General features: G+C 38.0%; 1 protein-coding gene across 8 annotated transcripts in view; it reads right to left on the bottom strand.

The window, feature by feature from the left end:
- Nucleotides 1–23,979, bottom strand: part of GBF1 (golgi brefeldin A resistant guanine nucleotide exchange factor 1) — a 127,349-nt gene that overhangs the window by 43,181 nt on the left and 60,189 nt on the right. Inside the window, exon 3 of one of the 8 annotated variants that reach the window (XM_081268340.1) lies at nt 19,447–19,499. The exons of 6 other annotated variants lie outside the window; for them this stretch is intronic. The gene's annotated coding sequence lies outside the window, so the exon portion shown is untranslated. The remainder of the gene's footprint in view (nt 1–19,446; nt 19,500–23,979) is intronic. One more of the 8 variants, XM_081268341.1, reaches the window with a different exon arrangement.

Genomic DNA, 23,979 nt, shown 5'->3' with positions numbered 1-23,979 from the left:
AAAGGCTATTTCCTCTAAGTCATTTTATTTCTTTAAATTCTGTTTCTCCAGTTCAAAAAAAAATTTTTTTTTTTTTTAATGTTAGTGATCCTTTAGTATGGGGGCAATATACATCTGAGTATTTATTCCTGAGTGTATGGATGGGGCTTCTGGACTGATGGCAATGTGTCCTTTCATTTGGATTATTATTCTTATGTTTCCCTTTTGACCAAAAAGAACACAGTTCCTTTCTACTAAATTTACAGTACCTCAGAATTCCATTTGCAGATCATTCTTTTTTTTTCCATATAAAACTATTTATTCATAAATATTTTCCAAAATGAAAGTAGGTTTACTAAAAAAAAAGTCCCTCAATGGGGAGGGGAGGAGAAGGCAGCCCTTGCCCCGGGCCCCCAGGTGGGGCTGAGAGGAAGAGAAAAACCTCCTGACCCTCTCCCTGCTTCCTGGGACAGAGGGTACAGATCATTCTTAATCTCTGATTTTTACAATAAATATATTCATGGGTATTGCATTATCAGAGAAGTAGAATATGAAGACCTAACACTTTATTCTAAAATAGAAAGTGCCAGCATAGAAAGACACACCAAAACCCAAAAAGCTTTTGTGTTTAAATAATTGTCCTTTTCCTTTGGATATAGAAATGTCAAGAGGGGTAAATGAACTAGACTTCTGTCTTTAACATGCTCTTATTTGTTATATGTGATCTATCTTGTGAATGATGATATTCTGTCTCCAGGTACATTAGGCCAATATTTGAAGGATGAAGAGCTAGGACGGGGCAGTCTGATGACCCTGTAGAAAGCAAGAAGGGAGAAGTAGACTCTAAGGGCAAAAGGGTCGAGACAGACATTTCTGAAGCCAAATGGTGTTGAAATAATATACCACAGGCCTTTTTCCTTGTCAGCGTAATCCAATTGAGAATGCCCAACTGCCCCTGATAAGAGTCACTCAGGAGTGAAGAGCTTTGCTACCAGGGAAAGCAGCTTATGTGTGCATTTTGGCTCAGGAATGTGCCAGCCCAATGCTAGCCAAATGAGAAAAGGCTGCTGCAGGCTGGAGAACTCAGTCTCCTGGGAGGATGGTAGCTGCTCCCTGTAGGTTAAGAGAGTATTTGTTCTCTTTTGTCCAAGGGCAGTGCTAGAGGCCATATGTTGAGGCCTTTGACATAGATAATTAGAAAGGGTGGCAGTTCTGATGTGAAAAGAGAAAACAGTGTCAGAATTCATCCCCCTTTTGGTCAGGTCACTCATGATTTGAGAAGACAGGAAAATTGGGGGTCATTGGTAGATTCTCAGATTAACACTGAGTCAATTTAGAACTTCTCCTTTAATGTCATAATATAGAGAGAGTGTTGAGATACCCACCTACTGGTATTCAGCAAAGTATGATCAGAACACCACCAAGGTACTTCCAAAGGGCTTCAGTTTGCTTTGGGTTGAAGGGGTCTTTGAGCTATTCCAGAAATAGTTTAGTAATTCATGTTGTAATTTGGCCAGAAATTGGACCTGGATTTGACTTAGGAGTAACCCAAGTGTTGTTTCTCCAATGGGGGTTGAATTTCCCATTCTTGTACCTGTCTCCTTCTCCACCCCCCAAAATCCTAGAACATTAACCAGTCACCTTCAGAGCACCCCTCTATCTAAACTTCACTCTTTGTTTACTGGACTGTTTGTGCCTTGAGTTGACAGCCTTCAGGGTTGGAATTCTGGCTACTTGGCTAGGGTGTCAGATGTCCCCTTGGTTATGAAATTAGACTTCTTACTATGAGCAGCATTATGACACTTTTTTCCTAAAGGACTCAGGTATTTCTTCTCACTCTTCTAACAAAGATCCAGACCATTGAATCCAGTCCCAGGCAGGCCAAGCTGTGAGGTAGAACACTAGAAACCTTTATTTCTGTTCTAGACTTGAAGGAAGCAGTAACACTGAACGACTAGGAGTACAGCTTTTGGAGTCAGATAGGTGTGAATTTGATTCCCATTTCTACCACTAGCTAGTTATATGACTTTAACTGGTTCTTACATCTACTTATCCTTTCTGGGTCTCTTTTTGTCTCCCAAATGGAGACTATTATATAGAAAAGATACCTAAGGTAAGCATATGGCATGGTAATAAATGGTAGCTACCATAGTTATCTTTATTTTTTCTAAAACAAAGAGGAATATTTCAAAAAAGAGGGTCCATAGAGAATTCTTTGGAGGCTCGGGATACAGTCCTCATACAAAATATAATTCAGTCAAGGGATGAAGGGATTAGTAATCTCACAGATCTACTGATCCAGAATAGGAAACAGGAAAACCTGTTTTCTTTGTCTGATACTATGTATATCTTGGGATACACAGAAATTAAAAGGACTATTCTGAATTGCACTATAAGGAACAACCACCAGTTATCTTGGTGGTATTTATCTTAACCTATGTTCCTTTTAAGGTTTAGGAGTCAAAGGTTGAAGGTCTACATTTTAAATTTTTTTCATATTTATCATAAGTAGTAAACTGTTATGCCAGTGTAGTGGCACACACCTGTAATGCCAGTGACTCGGGAGGCCAAAAGAGGTGGATTGCAAGTTCAAGGCAAGTTTCAGCAACTTACCAAAACCCTGTCTCAAAGTAAAACATATAAAGGGTTAGAGATATAGGGACTTAGCTCTAGAACTAAAAAACTAGAATAACATTTTAGTTGTACTTATTATACACTTTATTTCATGCATTGTAAACAAGTGTTTAAATGAAATAAATAATATATATAAATTAACAGTGCCTGACACATAGTATGTGGTTTTATTTATTGTGGTATTAGGGATTGAACCCAGGGGCGCACTACCATTGAGTTACATTCCCAGCATTTCTAATTTTTTATTTTGAGACAGAGACTCACTAAGTTGTTCAGATTAGCCTCAAACGTGCAATCCTCTTGCCCCAGCCTCCCAAATTACTGGAATTACAGGTATGTACCACCATGTCTGACTAGTACATGTTTTAATAAATGTTAGCTGCTGTTATTATTTTAAATATAGTTTATTTTAATACTCTAACACCTATTTTACAGGTGATAAAATAGCGGATTAGAGAAGATAAGTAATAAAAGTGACACAGCTACTAAATTGCAGAACTTCTAGTCCAAGTACCAACATTAACTGGCTTGGTGTCATTGTACAAAAAACTTAATTTTCCTAAATCCCAGTTACCTCACTTGTATATTATTTTTAGGGCCAGTTTTAGCTATAAAATCCTAGGATTTGGAGTATTTTGGGGGACGGTCAATAAAAAATTATGCATTATTTTTCTATAGTACTATTGCTCAAAATGCAATCTGTAATCTAGTGCAGTCCAGCTACTAATTGGTAAACAATGAGATATATACAGAAATTGAGAGAAAGCATTAACAATTTGACAGTAACATCATGTATAGATAAAAAAAATTGGAATTTATTCAGGCATGGTGGTGCATGACTGTTATCCCAGGTACTTGAGAGACTAAGAAAGGAGAATCACAAACTCTAGGCCAGCCTGGGCAACTTAGAAAGATTCTGTCTCAAAATAAAAAGGGTTGGGGATGTAGTTCAGTGGTGAAGTGCTTGCCTAGCATATACAAAGCCCTGGGTTCAATCTCTAATACCACAAAAAAGGAAAAAAAAAGTTTATATATTTTTTATTTCATTTTTTCTAGTAAATCATTTTACTGAGTTTTATAAGACTATGAATCTGCAATAAATAAACAAAGAAAAATAAAACTGGGGCTGGGATTGTGGCTCAGCGGTAGAGTGCTCACCTAGCATGTGCGAGAGCTTAGGTTCCTGATCCTCAGCACCACATAAAAATAAAGGTATTGTGTCCAACTACAACTAAAAAATAAATATTTTAAAAAATAAATAAATAAAATAAAACTGGCCTTTCACCATGGATAGTTTGAGAAGCATTATTTTAGAGATCCATCTTAACATTTCATTAGGGGTATGAATTGAAATTCCAGTTTGTTTTCTAATTGCATGTTTACAAAGAAGTACCCCTGAATCAGAAATATCTTTACTGGTCCCCCCCCCCCCCCCCCCCCCCCCCCCCCCCGCAGAAGCATAGCCTGCAGCTATAGGAGTTACTCCTGTTAGAGCTTTTCTGATGATGCTGGCAATCAAAGGTTGAACCTAGACATTAAACTGCCATTTCTGCCTAGATGATACTCTCTTGGGAAAGCTAACTGTAAAGACCATGATTACCTTTTTTGGGGAGAAGTCAGCAAGTGAGGAGGATACTGAAGATTCCTGGTGGGCTTATTAAAAAAAATCTAACACTTAGCTGGGTGCCATGGCGGATACCTTCAATCCCAGCAACTCAGTAGTCTGAAGCAGGAGAATCACAAATTTGAGGCCAGCTTCAACAATTTAGCCAGACCCTGTCTCTCTCTCTCTTATAAAAAATAAAAAGGATTCAGGATGTAGCACAGTGGTAAAGTACCCCTGGGTTCAATCCCCAGTTCAAAAACAAAAACCCTCTAGTTTTCCATCAGTAAGTTTCTATAAAGCTTTGACTGACAGGATAAAAGTGCTAGAATAAATGTCTAGTACACCTGAGACCCTGGTGCTAAGAATTGAACCCAGTGTCTTCAGGTGTGCTAGGCAAGTATTCTGCCAGTGCAATCCATCCTTTCCTGAAATTAATGTATCTGAACATCCACAGATTTCACCTACCTAATTTGATAGATGAGAGGCTTTGGTATGTATCATATATCTGGCTACTGATTGATCTCTCATCCTTAATTCATTGACTGAATTGTATACTGTGTGAGTGCTATGTCCAGAGCATCCAGATAATTCTCCATTGGACTTTGTTCAAGCCTATAAGGTATCACTCCTGCCTCTGCCAAGCCTTTCAATACCATGTTAAGCTCTTTCAGTTAAGAGATAGATTAGCAAATCAAATCTAGCAATATGTAAAAAGAATAATATACCAAGACTAAGCGAGGATTATCCTATGGCTGCAAGGATTCAATATCTGAAAATCAATCAATCTAACACATGAAAATTCTTTTGCATGGGGCTGGGGGGTAATGGGGATTGAACCCAGGGGTACTTAATGACTGAACTACATCCCCAGTCCTTCTTAAAATTTTGACACAAGGTCTTGCTAAAGTGCTGAAGATCTCACTAAGTTGCTAAGGCTGGCCTTGACCTTGTGATCCTACTGCCTCAGCCTCTGTGAGTCACTGTGATTACAGCAATGTGCCACCATGCCCAACCTAACACATTAACATCCCAAAGAAGAAAAACTGCATGATCATATCAATTGATGAAGAAAAGATATTTGGCAAAATATAACATCCATTCATGATGATAAAAATCTACAAAAAAACTGATGGCTAGCATCATGCTTTAGAGTAAAATAATGAATGTATCCACCTTAAAATTGGGAACAAGATAAGATATCCACTTCATAGAACTGAAAGTCCTGACCAGTATAATGAGACAAGAAAACAGAAAGCATGTAAATTAGAAAAGATAATATGATAATAATATTGATAATATGAATATATTTGACAACTTGACAGATTAATATCATGCATACTGATTCTATTAATAAAAAATTGGGAGTTTAGCTGGGTGCAGTGGCACATTCCTGTAATCCCAATTACTCAGGACCTGCCCAGGAATTTATATCTCCCCAAACAATCTACAAACAAACCTCTTAAGATCTCAATGATCTCATTTCTGTGTACTAGCAATGAATGTATGGAAACTGAAATTAAAATACAATACCATGTTAAAACACTCCACATAAAATCAAATACTTAAGGCATAAAATCTAACATAATAGATGCAGAACATTTATGCTGAAAACTTCAATATACTGATAAAAGAAATCAAGGAGATCTAAATAAATACCATGTTCATGGATCAGCAGACACAACATAGCAAAGATGCCATTTCTCCACAAACTGATCTAAGAATTAATGCAATTCCTTTCAAACTCCCAATAAGATTATTTGTAAATATAGACAAGATTATCAATTAAAATTGAAATAAAGGGTTGGGAATGTGGCTTAATGGTAGAGGGCTTGCCTACCACGTGTGAGGTACTGGGTTTTATTGTCAATACCACACACACACACACACACACACACACACACACACACACACAATTAAGAGAATGAAAAGACAAGCTTCACAGTGGGAGAAAACATCTTTATATAATTGTTTCACCAGTAAAGGACTTGAATGCAGAATAGATACAGAGGTCTCTAAACTCAAAAGTATGAAAACAATTCAATTAGAAAAGAGGCAAAAGATGGACATGATGGTACATACTTATAATGCCAGCTAATCAGATGGCTGAGGCAGGAGCATCTTAACTTCAAGGCCAGCCTCAGTTACAAGCAACATGTCTCAAAATAATTTTTTAAAAATATTTATTTCTTTTAGTTGTACACAGTACCTTTGCTTTATTTATTTATTTATTTTTATGTGGTGCTGAGGATCGAACCTTGCACATGCTAGGCAAGCGCTCTACTGCTGAGCCACAACTCTAGCCCCTCAAAATAAAATTTTTAAAAGGGCCAGAGATGACATTGCTCAGTGGTAGAGCACTTGCCTAGCATGCACAAAGCCCTGGGTTCAATCTCTGGCACTGCCAAAAAAAAAAAAAAAAAAAAAAGGCAAAATCTTGAACAAACTGATATCCCCCAAAAAGATACGTGGATGGGAGATGAACACATGGAAAGCTGTTCAACATCATTAGCTATTAGGAAAATGCAAATTTAAACCATGTGGAGATACCACTATTTACCTACTTGAATGGCTTATATAAAAATACTGAAAATCCCAAGGACTAGAGAGAATGTAGAGAAACTAGAATTCTTATTTCTGGTGAGAATACAAAGTAGTAATAGCTAATTGACAGAATTTTAGCCTTTCAATCTCAGTCTAGTTCCTATCATGGAATGGGATCTTCATTATGTAACCCAATAGCATGCCCTGTTTCCCAAGACTGAAGTCTGAAGACATCCACAGTAGATTTAAGGTAACGGCTACCTATGAACACGAAACTGAATTCAGAAATGCCCTTTCCCCTCAAGGGTTTGTGGAGAGGCTTGCCTGGCCTGGAGAGCCTATTTCTCCTCTTCTCAGACTCTTCTAATCAATATCAGAAAGTATTTGGAACTGAAACCTGTTCTTTCAAAAACTTCAGTTGAAACAGCCCTTTAAAAGATTCTATTAATTTCAACTTCATTGCTTTAGTTTGTTAAGTCATTTGGTGTTGGGAGCTCATATCAGTTTCCTGTTTTAACCTTTGGCACATGAGAATTAGTTCCCCAAGACCTAGGAAAGATGATTTTTTTTTTGGTTTTTTTTTTTTTTTTTTTTTTTTTTTTAAAAGAGAAAGAATTTACCATGGTATAATTTGTCTCCCATATTTGACATTCAAGATTCCAAATCCTACCTGGCTAAAGGCTCTTGGGAATACACTATTAACTTCACTAAAGAAGTTCTGACTCCATTGTATATAGCTTTATAGAGAAAAAAATAGATATAGGAAGGAAGGGTGGGGAAGGGTTTTTCATCTGGCACATAGCCTAACTAACTACCCCTCACTCAAGAAGTATTTGGGGGCTGGGGATGTGGCTCAAGTTGTAGCGCGCTCGCCTGGCATGCGTGCGTCCCGGGTTCGATCCTCAGCACCACATACAAAGATGTTGTGTCCGCTGATAACTAAAAAAGAAATAAATATTAAAAAAATTCTCTCTCTCTTTAAAAAAAAATTAAGAAGTATTTGGGCCACCAAAGATCCCTCCTACATGAAGATATTCATTTTCCTGCTTCAAATAAAACAGGCCACAACATATAAATTATTATGTAGCTATGTCCTATAAAACTCTCTAATCCAGCATCCATTTGACTAACGACAAATTCTGCTGGCCCTGGCACCAGATAGAAAGGATGGAGTAGGGTTTCAAACACCTGTTTCAGTTTTTTAAGTGTACAATTCAGGCCACTGTGCTCTGGCAGCAGGGATCCTGATGATGTAGCTGCTTGTCTTTTGCTAAATCCTCAACTTAAAGAGCCTAGATCCTCAGGGAAGGAAACGACAGAGCTGGGGTGGGGTGTATAGCCAAAATGAAGAACTGTTCTTTTAAACTGAATACACATGTATCCTATGACACAGCAATTTTACCCTTAGGTATTTATCCAAGAGAAACAATAGCAATAATAGCCAAAAAAACCTGGAAGCAATCCAAATGTCTTTCAAAAAGAGAATAAATATATTTTATTTTAGTATATGAATACAACAAAATACTACTCAGAATAAACAAAACAGAAAAAAATACTGATACATATGTCAACATGAATTAATTATAAAAATGTGCTAAGCTGAAAGAGCTAGATACAAAAGAGTATATCCTGTATGATTCCATTTATATGAAATCCCAAAACTAATCTATGGTGATAGAACTCAGAAAGCGGTTTTATATATGTGTGTATGATGTAAATCAAAGGAGGAATGAGGGAATTTTTCTGGGGTGATGAAAATGTTCTGTTTCTTTTCTTTTTAAATAGTGGTTGTATGGTTTATACAATTACCCAAACCTATCAACTGAACACCTAAGTTCTAGATATTTTATTGTATGTTAATTATACTTAAAAAAAAAAAAAAGAGGGCTGGGGGTATAGTTCAGTAGGAGAGCACTTGTGTAGCATTTGTGAAGACCTGGGTTTGATCCCCAACACACACACACACACACACACACACACACACACACACACACACAAACACATATAGGGGTTGGGGTGAGCCTCCCCTACTTGTCATTACAACAAGACAGAACAGAAAAAATAAATTTGCTTATCAACCCACCATCCTGGGACAGAGGCTCAACAGCTATCTGAGTTGCCATTTCAGTGCCCTTTGGGCAAACTTTGGGGAAAGAAGAGATTTTCAGGTAGTAACTTACGATACCCTCAATGGGGCCCAGTTGCTTCCCAAAGAAATGATATTGAAACCTATTCAACAGTTTTTTTACTTCCCCACTGCTAAAGTATGATCTGGTTTCCAATTTAGAAGAATGTTCTCATAAAACAATAGAAAGGCCCAGAAGACAAAAATTAAATCATAACCATAACAATAGATAAGTCAGAGCATTGTTCCAGAGCTGCCACTACTCTGTCATGAGGTCTTGTACAAGATATGACTTTCTCTGGGCCATATCTAATAATGAATTTTTATTTTAGCTTTAACATTATAAGATTTTAAACTCATAAGTTCAGGTAGCCTCCAAGATCAGAGGGGGAAAGGCATGCCTTGTTTCCCCTAAGCACCTTTACAGAGATTTACCTATTTTTTAGCTTAATGAGTCCCTCAGAGGAATTCTGCATATCACCTAAAATAATTTCCTTCCTCTATCACACTTATATAGAATTAAGATTCAGGGGGAAAAAGCAACAAATTTAAAGATGTGAAAAGTTGCTAAGATGGCAAATCTAACATGGCACAGAATGAAAGAGTAGATATCACCTTGCACACATTATCTCACTTAATCCTCACAAGAACTTTGTTTAAATCAAGTTTTTACCCCCAATTTTTATTTTTATTTTTTTGTGATACTGTGGCTTGAACTTGGGGGGTGCTTTACCTCTGAGCTTCCTCCCTAGCTCTTTTTATTTATTTATTTAAAAAATTTAGACAGAGGATCTAAATTACTCAGGCTGGTTTGAAATTTGTGATCTTCCTGACTCAGTTTCCTAAGTGACCGTGATTACAGGTGTATGCCACTATGCCCAGCTTTACTTTCATTTTACAGATGGGAAAAAAGGAGGTTCAGAAAGATCAAGAGACTGCCCAAGACCACTCAATGCTACAGGCTGGATCCAAACCCAGGTCTATCACACACCAAAGTCTATGCTTCTTTTTGCAACTACATTGCAGGAAATAATTCGAGATCCTAAATCCCAAAGGGGCCCTGTGAAATCCTAGAATTTTCTCCTTACATTTAATTCATTTTATATTCTTAGGCAACCTCTGGCATTACACAGAAGAAAGGGTTAAACCTACAGTTAGGAAGAGGAAATTCCCTGGAAAATTGAAACACATGCTGTGACTCTGACTAAATTTCACACTCTTTTGGTTAAGCAATATCCATAGTGTGTGAGAAAAGAGTCCTTCCCTCTCTAGCCTCCCACCCCCATCCTTTATGCATTTCATCACCTGCTGCCTTCCTTCAGACCAAGCTGAAGGAGAAGAAGGGAGGAAGACTATACATACATCTTTGCTTAGTGCATATTTAAGCTGGAGGTTAGCAAACCCAAAATAGGAAGAAGTACTATGTGAAAAAGTAAAGGAGTAATACTACCTCATTTCTAATTGAATCAGCATAGGGAGGAACTCAACAAGGGGATGGATTTCTGCTGGGGAGGAGAGGGGGAGGCGTCCTTCCTGAAGAGTAGGCAGAATTCAGAACAAGCCCCATTTACACCTGTCTCCTTGTCTGGTATTTTATGCTCAAGTGAACTCTGTATTTCTGTCCATGAGAGTTATGTCTCCCCCATAACAGAAAATGGGAAGATGGAAACATTACATTTTTTAAAAAAATTTCTCCTTAATACCCTTTTCAACAGGATTCCTGCTCATGACAATGAATACAACTATTTGGTACTGGAAGTCAACTGGATAGAAGATGCTTGCTGGAAACTAGTCTATGTTATAAAGCCTGGGATAGCTACCCTAGACTAAAAGAAAAAAGGCGGCAAGGAAAAATTAACAAATAACTACCATACAATGCCACCTCTCTTTGAATAAAGAAGTGGAGCTTATATCTCCTCCCCTTGAATCTGGTCTGTGACTCTTTTGACAGATAGAGAATTAGAGGAAATGACAATTTGGGACTTCCATTTCCAGGAATTAAAAAGGCCTTGAGGGGCTGGGACTGGGGCTCAGTGGTAGAGCGCCTGCCTAGCATGTGTGAGGCCTAGCTAGGTTTGATCTTCAGCACCCCATATAAATAAATAAATAAATAAATATAAAGGTCCATCAACAACTAAAAGAAAAGAAAAATAAAAAGGCCTTGAAGCCTCTGTCCTTCCTTTTTAGAGATGTGAATTTCCATGTACAAAGTCTAAGGTATACTACAGGAGAAAGAAAGCCCCTAGGGGGCTGAGACATCACATCAAAAGAAGTCACATGTTATTAAATATTCAAACTATAACCACAAGAGAGACCCTAAATTAGATCATTAGAAGAATTGCCCAGTTGACTGCTACTAATCCACAGAATTGTACGATATAATATATAATGGTGGCTGTTTTAAGCCACAAAGTTTTGGAGTGGTGTTATGCAGCAATAGATAACTTAAACAGCTAGCTTTTATTGAAAACTAAGCCAAAGATAGTAGTTCTTTTCTCTAGGATGTATAAAACAAACGATATTGTAAAAATATGGGTAAATCTACCCCATTTTTTTTTTTGATACCTGTGATTGAACACAGAAGTGCTTAACCACTAAGCAATATTCCTAGCCCTTTTGTATTTTGAGACAACATCTCCCCTAAGTTGCTTAGGGCCTCCATAAGTTGCTGAAGCTGGCCTTGAACTTGCTATCCTCCTGCCTCAATCTCTGGAGTCACTTGAATTACAGGCATGTGCCACCATACCTGGCTACCTCAGTTTTAAAGGAATTTGACGGCGCGCAGTGGTCCATGCCTGTGGTTCCAGCTACTAAAAAGGCTGAGGCAGGAACCCAGAAGTTTGAGGCCAGGATGGGCAACATAGCAAAATCTCATCTCAAAGAAAAAAAAAAAAAAAGAAAAAGAAAAAGAAAGGAATTCATAATGGAGGAAATTCCATTTCCATTAGCCTAAAAAAAAAAAATCTAAGAATAGATTTAATAAGAAATGGGTATCAATAGCCAGCACAATGGTACATGCTTAAAATTCCAATGATGCTAGAGGCTGAGGCAGGAGGTTCTCAAGTTTAAGCCTCAGCAATTTAGTGAGGCCCTATGCAACTTTGCAAGACCCTGTTTCAAAATTAAAAATAAGGGCTGGGGGTGTAGCTCAGTGGTAAAATGCTTGCCTAACACATGTGAGGCACTGGGTTTGATCTTCAGCATCAAATAAAAATAAAAAAATAAAATAAAGGTATTGTGTCCATCTACAACTATAATTAATTAATTAACTTTAAAAATAAAAAATAAAAGTAGCCAGGCGTGGTGGCTCACCCCTAGAAGGCTGAGACAGGAGGATCCTGAGTTCAAAGCCAGACTCAGCAAGAGCGAAGCACTAAGCAACTCAGTGAGACCCGTCTCTAAATAAAATACACAAAATAGGGCTGGGGGATGGGGATGTAGCTCAAGCGCCTGGCATGCGCAGGGTGCTGGGTTTGATCCTCAGCACCACATAAAAATAAAATAAAGATGTTGTGTCCACCGAAAACTAAAAAATAAATTTAAAAAAAAAAATAGGGCTGGGAATGTGGCTCAGTGGTTGAGTGCCCTTGAGTTCAATCCCCAATACCAAAAAAATAAAAGTAACCCAAATGAAAGCACCCCAGGCTAAATCCCCAGTACAAAAAAATAAAAATTAAAATAAGAGTGAGAGTGAGAGAGAGAAAAGAAATAGATATATGGGCTGGAATTGTGGCTTAGTGGCAGAGTGCTTGCCTCACATGTGTGAAGCACTGGGTTCAATCCTCAGCACCACATAAAATAAATAAATAAATACATAACAGTATTATGTCCAAAAAAGAAAAAAAAAAAAAAAAGAAAGAAAGAAAGAAACGGATATAAACAGGGGAAATAAGAATTGACAAACTTTACCAAGATCATTAAAGAAGTCTTGATTAAATAAAGAAGCCATGACATGTTCCTGGGCTGGGAGGCCAAATATATTATAAAGATGTCAATTACGTTATAAAAATGTTAACTGTCCTCAGATTAATGTATTTTTTTAAAGTCAAAATCCCCTTCAGGCTGGGTGTGGTATCAAATGCCTATATCCCAAGGGCTGGGGAGGCTGAGGCAGGAGGACTGTGAGTTCAAAGCCAGCCTTAGCAACTTGGTGAGGTCGTAAAGCAACTCAGCGAGACCCTGTCTCTAAATTTAAAATACGAAAAATGACTGAGGATGTGGCTCACTGGTTAAGCACCACTGGGTTCAATTCCTGGTACCAAAAATAAATAAATACACAAACTCTATTTGATAAAAGGAAGGTGCTAATTCACTCATTAAATATTCATAGTACCAACTTTATGCCAGTCACTAGGCTAGATAATATAAACATGGTGGTAAATGATGCAACAAAATCCCTTCCCTCATAGAGTATAACATGCAGTGGAAGAGAAAGACATTAGCAAGGGAAAACATAATTAATTCACTAATTACAATCATAACAAATGTTATGAAGGAGAAATGCAAAATGCTAAGATTGTTCAAGAGTTTAGTACAAAAAACCTAAGTAAATAAGTAAAATAAAATGATCTTGGGGTGAAGAGAAAATAGTGAATAAGACTTATCAATAGATTAATACCAGAAGAAAGGGAATATAGAGATGAAAAGACTGAATACCAATACTGAATACCACATCCCCAGTCCTTTTTTTTTTTTTTTTTTAAGAGGGAAATACCAATGAGAAGTAAACTTGGCATCAGGTAGAGGATAAGGCACAAACAGAAAATAGAGGGATCAGTTGAGAGAACAGGAGGAAAAAAAATAATAGAGGGGATGTGGATATAGCTCAGTTGGTAGAGTGCTTTGCCTCACATGCACAAGGCCCTGGGTTCAATACCCAGCATCACAAAAAAAAAAAAAAAAAAAAAAGAGTCACTTTTGGGGCTGGGATTGTGGCTCAGCGGTGGAGTGCTCACCTAGCACCAGTGGGACCTGGGTTCGATCCTCAGCACCACATAAAAAAATAAAGGCATTGTGTTGTATCCATCTACACCTAAAAAATAAATAATTAAAAAAATAGAGGAAGGGGGAATTATTGAAGAACTAAAATAAATAATTTAATTTATTTAAATTGTCATTTCCCCAATCAAATTATATAATATTTTTTCCAGGTAAAAAAGACCCTCACTAAGAATCTAGCACAATGACTAAAAAGGAGACCCCAATGTTTTAGAACGGTAGAGAAAAGAGATTGTAAAAACTTCTAATTCAAATGAAAAGACCTAAGATTCAATATGGCATCAGACTACTCAAGATCAATATTGGAAATGAGAAGACAAAGAAGTGAAACCATTAAACTTTGAAAGAAAATGATTCCAAACTAGAATTCTATTATCTTGTCAAACCCTCAATCAAGCATCAGAATAAACCTGCGCAGAGGTGCAGGCCTTAATCCCAGTGGCTTGGGAGGCTGAGGCAGGAGGATCAAGAGTACAAAGTGAGCCTCGGTAAAAGTGAGGTGCTAAGCAACTCAGTGAGACCCTATCTCTAAATAAAATACAAAAATGGGTTAGGGATGTGGCTCAGTGGTTGAGTGCCCTGAGTTCAATACCCGTTATAAAAAAAAAAGTAGAATAAAAGTTCAGATATGCAAGATCTAAAAATATTTATATCCCAAATGTCATCCTAGGAGGATTTTTTTTTTTAAAGTAAAACAAGAGTGAATCAAGAAATGGGCATGGAAACCAAGAAAAAAGAGATACAGAGAGAAGCGAAGGAAGTTCTAGAAAGGCAGTTGTGTGTGAAGACTAGACAGGAACCAAAGCAGAACTGAAGAGGAGGACTGGAGGCTCTAAGGAGAAAGAGATAAAAATGGAATAGAAGAATTGTGTATTTGACCATGTGGAAAAATAATATTCTGAGAGTTTTAGAAACCACTGTAGAGTTTGAGATGAAATAGTGAGTAACATAGAAAACTAAGCACATTTTTACAAAGAGGGGAAAACTTGTAGTAAATAATACTTAAGATCCTAATAAGTAAAAACTCAGTACAAGTTTACTCAAATGGGGAGATAAGTATTTTGGGAGGATGGGTGGAAGGAGAAAAAAGGAGGTATGGGGTACTACAAAAGTCTTTTATCAACATCTAGGAGTAGAAAATCAGTAGATAAATTTTAAAATATAGTTTTAAAAATATAATTTCTGCATAATATTTAGAATTAGAAAGTTAACAACTTAATAAACAGCTAAAAGAGTTGGGAGGGCTGGGGGTAAAGCTCAGTGGTAGAATGCCCATGATGTCTTCCTGTATTTAATTACCAGCATTGCAAAGAAATAAAAGATAAAAAAATTTTGAAGGAGACCTTAAAGTTGGGAGCAGGTGTGAATATATGCTTCACAGTATTATTTGACTTTTTAAAACTATGTATTTATATTACCTAAATAGAAATTATAAAAATAAATCTATTCAAGTAATTATGTGCAAAAATATTTATTTTACTTTGCTATAAAATTAAAAAACTGGAAATAATCCTAATGACCAATGATAAGAAACCAAATAAATTTTAAAATAAAATTCAATGAGTAGTATCACTAGTTCTTGTTTTCTTTCTCTCTCTCTCTATCTCTTTCTTTCTTTTTTTCCGGTACCAGGGATTGAACCTAGGGGCACTTAACCACTAAGCCATATCCCCAGCCCTTTTTTGTATTTTATTTAGAGACAGGGCCTTGCTAAATTGCTGAGGCTGGCTTTGAACTCAAGATTCTCCTGCCTCAGCCTCGGGATTACAGGTGTGTGCTAGCACCAGCTTAGATCTTGTTTTCTAAGAGTGTGAACAATGTAGGAAAATACCCATAATTTTTAAAAGAAAAAATAACTTAGATAAAAGAAAAAAGCATGTTAGGGAGGCCCTGTCTAAAAAAAAATAAAAAGGACTGGGGTATAGCTCAGTGACCAAGTGCGCTTGAGTTCAATCCCTACTATAAAAAAAGGAAGGGGCTGGGGATGTGGCTCAAGCGGTAGCGCGCTTGCCTGGCATGCGTGCGGCCCGGGTTCGATCCTCAGCACCACATACCAACAAAGATGTTGTGTCCGCCGAGAACTAAAAAAAATAAATAAATATTAAAAATTCTCTCTCTCTCTCTCTCTCTCTCTCTCTCTCTCTCTCTCCCTCTCTCTCTCCCCCTCTCTCACTCTCTCTTTAAAAAAAAAAAAAAAAAAGGAAAGAAAAGAAAAAAGCAATCAGGTTTATAATCCTGGTCCCTCAGTAGGCTGAGGTAGGAGGACTGCAAGTTTAAGGCAAGGCCAGTCTCAGCAATTTATCGAGGCCCTAAGAACTTAGCAAAACTCTTTCTCGAAAATAAAAAGGTCAGGGAATGTGGCTCAGTGGTAAAGGGCTCATGGGTTCAATCCACAGTACCAAAAAAAAAAAAAAAAAAAAGAAACAAGCAAGAGGCAAAAATGTGCAGGCTAATAATAACCCCCACACTTTGCTAATGGGTGTCCGTTTGCATGCATAAAAAGAGAAAAAATAGTTACCTCTAAGTGATTAGACTATGGGTGGCTTTTATTTCCATCTCTTCATATTCTATATTCTCCCAAATTTTCTACATAGAGTATCATATTATTATTGAAATATCATTTTTTATATTTTTAGAAGCTAGTTAGGAAAAGGGGGCACTGGGCAGTCTAAATCAGAATCTGATAGAATACTGTCATTAAGTCTCAGTAAAACTTACTTTCTAAAACTTAATATAAATATTTATTTTGTTATACATGAACAGCTAATAATAATTTATTATAATTTTATATTATTAAAAAATTTAAAATAATCATTAAAAAGACCAAGTATAAGATCATTGAAGCAGGACTGGGATTGTGGCTCAGCGGTAGAGCGCTCCCCTAGCACCGGCGGGACCCGGGTTCAATCCTCAGCACCACATAAAAATAAAGGCATTGTGTTGTGCCCACCTATACCTAAAAAAATAAATATTAAAAAAAAAAGATCACTGAAGCAATACTAGCCTTTCTGAATTCAAATTCCTCAACCTCTCCTTCAACAACTATTATTTTGTTCTTTCAGTGGGCATGGCATTATGCTAGCCATTAGAGATACAAAGATGAATAACTCATAGTCTTTGCATACAGACTAAGCTATTCTAGCTTGTATGACTATGGTTAAACTTCAAATTTTCTTGGTCTTAATTTGTCTATCTAAAAGGTTAGTACTGAAACTAATTATATTGCTATGAAATTCAATGCCTAGGAGTGTGTGTGGGGGGGGGGGTACTAAGAATTGAACCCAGGGATCTACCACTGAGCTACACCCCCAGCCCTTTTTATTTTTATTTTAATGATCTCACTAAGTTGCCTAAGCTGGCCTCAAACTTGAAGTCTTCCTGCCTCAGCCTCCCAAACTGCTGAGATTATAGGTATGAACCAGCATACACAGCAATAACTATGATTTCTGATTGCAAGGCAAGTCAAGTGTTCCACTTATTAACTGGTACACTGTTTTTGTTTTGTTTTAAAGATGGGGTCTCAGTATTTTGGTGAGGCTGGCCCTGAACTCCTGGGCTCAACTGATCCTCCTGCATCAGCCTCCTGAGTAGCTGGGACTATAGGTGTGTGCCACCATATCAGCTAAAACTCTTATTGTTTTGATGGGGGGGGGGGTTCTTTCTTTTCCTTTCCTTTTTTTTTTTTTTTTTTGGTGGGTGGTGGTGGGTGGTAGTGGTACTGGAGATTGAACCCAGGGCACTTTACCAAGCTAAGTCCTCAGCCCTTTAATATTTTGAGACAGGGTCTCACTAAGTTGCTTAGGGCCTTGCTAAATTGCTGAAACTGGCCTTGAACTTGTGATCTTAATGCCTCAACCTCCTGAGTCACTGGGAATATAGGTGTGTGCCACTGTGCCCAGCTATTTTACTTTTTTGTTGTTGTTGTTGTTTATTTGACTTTCTTTCTTTTCTTTTTCTGTGCTGGAGGTTGATCCCAGGGCCTTATGCAATTGTTATGCAACTTAGTGAGACCCTGTCTCAAAATATTAAAGGGCTGAGGACTTAGCTTGGTAAAGTGCCCTGGGTTCAATCCCTAGTACCACTACAGAAAGAAAGAAAAGAAAGAAAGCTCTACATCCCCAGCTCCACAGATTTAAATCTGTGTCTCACATACAATATGTGAATGGTAGTTTTGTTCCTGATGCTTACTGAAAAGTCATTAATATTGTGGTGAGAAATGGTGTGAGGAAAGGGTAAGAGAAAGAGAACAAATGAAATTACCAAGAAGTATATGCAATCCATGTCTTTACCTAAACTGTACTCAAACACTAGAGAGGTCAAACACCAGAGGGAAGAAAAATTATGAATTTAATCTCATGCTTATGACCTAAACACAGATGTAAGTGAGGAGACTATGGACCTCAGAGATTTGTTTGTTTGTTTTGGTACAGGGGACTGAAACCTGGAAGCCACATCCCCACCCTTTTTATTTTGAAAAAGGGTCTTACTAAGTTGCTTAGGGCCTTGCTAAATTGCTGAAGTTGGCCCCGAACTTGTGATCCTCCTGCTGCATTCTCCCTATATGCTGGGATTACAGGCATGCACCACCATGCCCAGCTGGTTCTCATCTTAATATAAATTGGTACCATTTTGAAATAAGGGAAATGACAAGGAATATGGAAGAATATAAGCAATGAAGATTACCACTGCCCACCTTGCAGTAAAGCTGGAAGCCCTATTACCACTATTGATGTTCTAACATTTCTCTTCTGGGTTAGTTATTAACCACTGGTTGCCAGTACACAAGGTCTTTGCTTTGATGATAAAGACAAAACCATCCCTAGAGCATAAGCATGGCTTTCCCATTGCTCATTTTTTTTTGGGGTACCATAAATTGAACCTAGGGGTGCTTCAACTGAGCACATCCCCATCCCTTATTTATTTTTTATTTTGTGATAAGGTCTCCTTAAGTTGCTTAGTGCCTCTTTAAGTTGCTGAGGCTGGCTCAGCCTCTCAAGTCACTGGGATTACAGGAGTGCACACCATAGCTGGTTACTCATGATTTCTTGCTACAAGAATTATTCTCTTTCTTCTTGGTATTTCCATGGAATGCTATTGCTTTAGTGTAGCATAGTCTAGTTTATAGCTAATTATAGTCTGTTAGCTCTAGAAAATAGAGGGGATAGGATTCTTTATGTCTTTGTTATGTACAGTGTCTAATAGAGGTTCATAAACACAGTAGCGCTCAACTAATATTTTTGAATTAGTTGAAAAAGGTCATATAAAAGTACTGAAGAAATCTACAGCCTGATTTTCCTAATGAGATTTCTTGGCATATCTAGGGAAAACTAGTAAAAGAGATGTTTACAAGGAATAGGGCAGCACCTGAACAGAAGGTCCCCCCATATGTGACCAGTGGCTGTTGGCCAGGAATGAGATTTTAGAGAAGTAACATCTCTGAGAGGAGCCTGCCAATAGTGATGGAAAGCAGCCTAAACTTTGAGGTGGCTGTATTTGGAGGGGAGGCCATTTTGTGCTCTTTGGGGAAAATGTTAATGAGAGGTTTCACAAATGTCAGACTTGCCTGATTAAACGAAGCCAGCTAGGTAGATGTTTTCCATATTAATGTCATCTCTGCTGAAAGAGCAAAGAAAGGGAAGAAAAGGAGGTTTGAGAAAGGAAAATGATAAACCTCAATTATTTACAAAAGAAATTATGCTTCTGCTAGCTTGGGCAAGGATATCAGATAAGAGAACTGTTATATGGCAGGCCTGGCTGTTCTACCTTCTTACCACTTTCAAAAAAATAAATTAAGCCTTGAAATCAGGAGAGGACAGACCACAGTGTGACTAGCACCTGTGACCAGTGACTTGGGTGTCTACTGACTAAGCACACTTCAAGGAAATTTTCTCAAGAAAGAAAAAGTTCATCTAAGTACTTACTCTTACAAAACTTGAAAAGTATAAGAAGAAAGTCATTCAAATAATATGTTTAAGGGATTTCTTCCTCCTTAGTTTACCTTTAAAATTTTTCAATTATTCATGTAGCTTTTCCACTTCTTTGTCTTTGCATGCAAAGAACTGAATGACTTAAAATCCTTGTTCCTCCTGATACAAACTCTCATAAGTTTTTATAGCTTCTGCTACCTAAATCAAAGATAGGGGTGGCCAAATACTGTTAAGAGAGCTCAACCTCCTTTTGCCCTTGTTTCACCCCAGCCAGCCTGCAATTGTGTCCCAATCAACCAGCATTAATACAGATACACGGAGATATTTATTTGCTGCTGATTCTGCCTAGCTGTATTCAGACTCAATCTCCGTGTGTATTTAATAAATCACACTAGTTAGGTGGATAGGATTAGTTCCAAGTCACCTAATGACTATATCATGAACTGCAGCATTAAAAGGATTAATATTAATCTGAGTCATTGCAGTTCAGTGGAAAAGGCCAATCCATTCTCCAACAGGAGCTCTGTTCGGCAAGAAATCCTCAACAAGACCAGGAAGATTAATGAGGGCTTCTACATCCTGACTACAAATCTTCACCTACCAGGGTGTAGGGTAGTGCATCTCAGTCCAGATGAACTCATAAATAACCTGCAATATCACAAGTATTTGGGGCAGCTGAGCCCCAGTAAGGGAGGGCCAACTAGCCTGCTCCATCTTCTCCTCCTGTAATCCACACCACAGGGATGGCACAGGAATTTTACAAGCCCACATAGCAGCTGGTTTTGTTTTCTTTCACGTAAGGGCCCACACCTCATAAATCACTTTCTTATTTCAGGAAAAGAAGAGTACTAACTGCAGGATGGACTTGTGTGTCCTCAAAATAAATGAAGCTTTTTGTAATGTCACTTCCCTGAAGATGGGAAAACCACCTGGCCTCCACAATGCATGGAACATACTTTCAAGTCAGGAAACCTTTTCTTTGCTTGGTGCTCAGTCCTTTTCATTAGCACCCACAAGATACTAGGTCAGCACTGGGCCTCTCTGAAGTCTTAGTCAGAACTACTTTTTTGGTCCCAAAGGAGCACCCTAGAAAGAACTGTATCTACCAGATACCACGAGAACCAGTCTTTCCTCAGACCTTGGCCCTAATTTCACCATCTAGGTTCTACCAACATGAGCCCAGGCAAGCCTGAGATCTCTAGAGGACAAGGTACAGCTTGGATTAACTAGCTCAAAAGCAATAATTCATGATGCCAGTATGATATGCAGATAGAAAAAGTAACAGGCCACAATTAAACTCAATTCACTGGAGGACCTGTTTCTTCCTCAGTGACTCTACAGGCACCTGAGGAAAATGCCAGGAGAAGAGCTGAATGGGCAGAATTATATTATATTCCTCTGCCATCCTTGTGGTGTGGGTTACAGGAGGAAAAGATGGAGTGGGCTAGTTGGCCATCCCTTACTGGGGATCAGCTGCCCCAAATACTTACCTAGAGAAACCACATTGATACACCTATTTCTACCTGTAGTATCCATTTTAGAGTCTGGGAACACCTAAAGTGTGGGTATTCCAACTAAGACCCATTAACCTGCACAGACAACAGCAAGTCAGTCATGAAGATTCCCTTGTAATGGATGTAACTGCCAACAACTAGAATAGTGAGGCTGCTACTAAAAAAGGCTCTTGAACTGAAAGCTAAATTCTAACAGCATCAAAATATAAGCGAACCAGCCGGGTGCAGTGGCACGCGCCTGTAATCCCAGCAACTTGGGAAACCGAGGCAGGAGGATCATGAGTTCAAAGCCAGTCTCAGCAACTTAGCAACACCCTAAGCAACTCAGTGAGACCCTGTCTCTAATAAAATATAAAAAAGGGCTGGGGATGTAGCTTAGTGGTTAAACACCCCTGGGTTCAATCCCCTGGAATCTACCCCCTTATCCTCCAAAAAAAAAAAGAATAGTTGATTCTATAGCTAACAAAGGCAGTTCACATGAGTGGTTATAGAAACAATTAGGCCATTGGCCATAATTCATGCTTTCCTGACAGCCAGGCCTCTTTGCATGAGGTTCCCCCAAGGCATTGATGGGGTTAAGAGGGGCTTTTTCATCATCTTGCCAAATCTAAGACCTAACCCGCTAATAGATATCTGAGCCTCATTCCCACAAGACAAATACATAGAAACAATAGCATAAGATCATTCTGGAGAAAAAGATGGGAACATGCAGCACCTTTTCTTGATAGGAGCAAAAGGCTCAATACTCTCTCTTCCTATCTTTTCTATAACCATTCCTTCACCTTCCCATCCCCTGCAGCTTCTCTCCAGTTCTAAGGAAATTAACTATCAAACATATACAGTCCCAAATCTCTTCCTCATAGCCACGTCAGCCTAACTTAAAGCTCAAGCCAGTGGCCCCAGGACAACTTGGGACATTAATCAAAAGTGTTACTATGCTAAGATCATGTGTATACACCTCACAATCTGCTTAAAGCTTCAGCTTCAATACAGAGTGACTAGGAGTATTTATAGTACTTAACAGCACCTCTGTCTCTTGACAGACATTCCTGTCCTTCTAACAAATAAGTCCTGAAACCATTAGAGGAAAGATGCTCTCTGGACATGGAGAACTTGTTACATAACTCCATGGGAAGGGGACTTCTGGCAGCAAACTTTCTTTCCTCAAAGCACCCTCTAAAGGAGAACACTCTGCACACTGCTGAGTCCCCAGACCATCATGTACACAGGACAGGGCTATCCAGCGGGATGCATCAGGCTCCAGGAATGCTGAAGTCCACATATTTGCCATTCAACACCAAAATGGCTTTTCAAGTTCAATCAGCTATAAATGTTGCTTTGTTTTAATTTTCCACTGAACTTCCTGGAACCTATTATCCAACTGTCAGGGATGTATATTTAGCAAGAGCAACATGGCCTCTTTGCCACTGCCCCACTGCTCATGTCACCTCTAATAAATACAAATTCAACCCTTTCCTCAATTCCTGCTACAAATGTGGCTTGGAGTTGATAAAGAATGGTCTTGATGTAGAGGCCAGAAATTGAACAACATGTCCCCCCACCACAATTATATGCAAATCCCAAGTCTCTCCTAGGTCAATGTTACTGTAAGGTTTTCTAGTAGTCCCAAGAAAAAACAGTGTTTAACTCACTGGACTCCAAATGTACATACGTGCATGCCTCTATTTGGGGGAATGCCAGTAATGCAATGACTTAACAGAGAATTCTAACACAAATTAATAGGGATTTCAGCCTATATAGGCATAGTAGATATACAGGGCTAATACAGCTTATTATATTCACTAGTAAGATCTGGAAAACCAAAATGAGAATTGAGAAGAATAAGCAAACAAATGTACAGTTTTAATTTCATCTCCAGAAGCTAGTTTGATATAACCTCTTGGTCAAGAATGCATTAAGTACAAATTTTTCCACTCTGTCAAGATTTTTTTGGCCTTTTCTAGCTACTGATACATTTCACTCTGACATCAAGCAGTAAAAATAGACTTGAATGAGAAATACATTTCTAATTCACCATGTCTACAAATAGATCTAAATCCCTAGCTATCCACATGGTCTTTTTCTAATTCCATAATATTTAGCACCACTCTTCAAGCCCCAAAGAAAAGATGAGGCATGCATATATATATATAATATGATTGGTCATATTTTGCCTAAAGCATACAAATATAAAACAAGAACCAAAATATGAGATTTTTCTATAACCTAGAAACACAGAATAAGTTAAACTAGTATTTCTGGGATTGATTTAGCATTTCTAAGTTAGCTTCTGACTAAAATTTTATGACAGCAAACCTAAAATAGAGAGAACATTAAGGAGAATAAAAAAATGAAATCAGAAATTCCACAACAAACAATCAATTAAGTTCCTGATCCACAAACAAGAGCACACAAAAATTAAGTAGGAAGAACCAAAATTTTCAAAAATACAAAACAAATATATGAGAAGAAAACCAACATCTATGGGCTGCGGTTGTAGTTCAGTGATACAGCACTTGCCTCACATGCTTGAAGCCCTGGATTTGATCCTCAGCACCACATAAAAATAAATACATATTGTGTTCATCTACTAACTAACTAAATAAAAAAACATTTTTTTTAAAAACCCCAACATCTAGAGCTGGGGTTGTGGCT

This window comes from Spermophilus citellus, assembly GCF_964194105.1.
Source record: "Spermophilus citellus genome assembly, chromosome: 15".
NCBI lineage: Eukaryota > Metazoa > Chordata > Mammalia > Rodentia > Sciuridae > Spermophilus > Spermophilus citellus.
The sequence above is the reverse complement of the archived record's forward strand: the minus strand, read 5'-3'. Positions and strand labels throughout refer to the sequence as shown.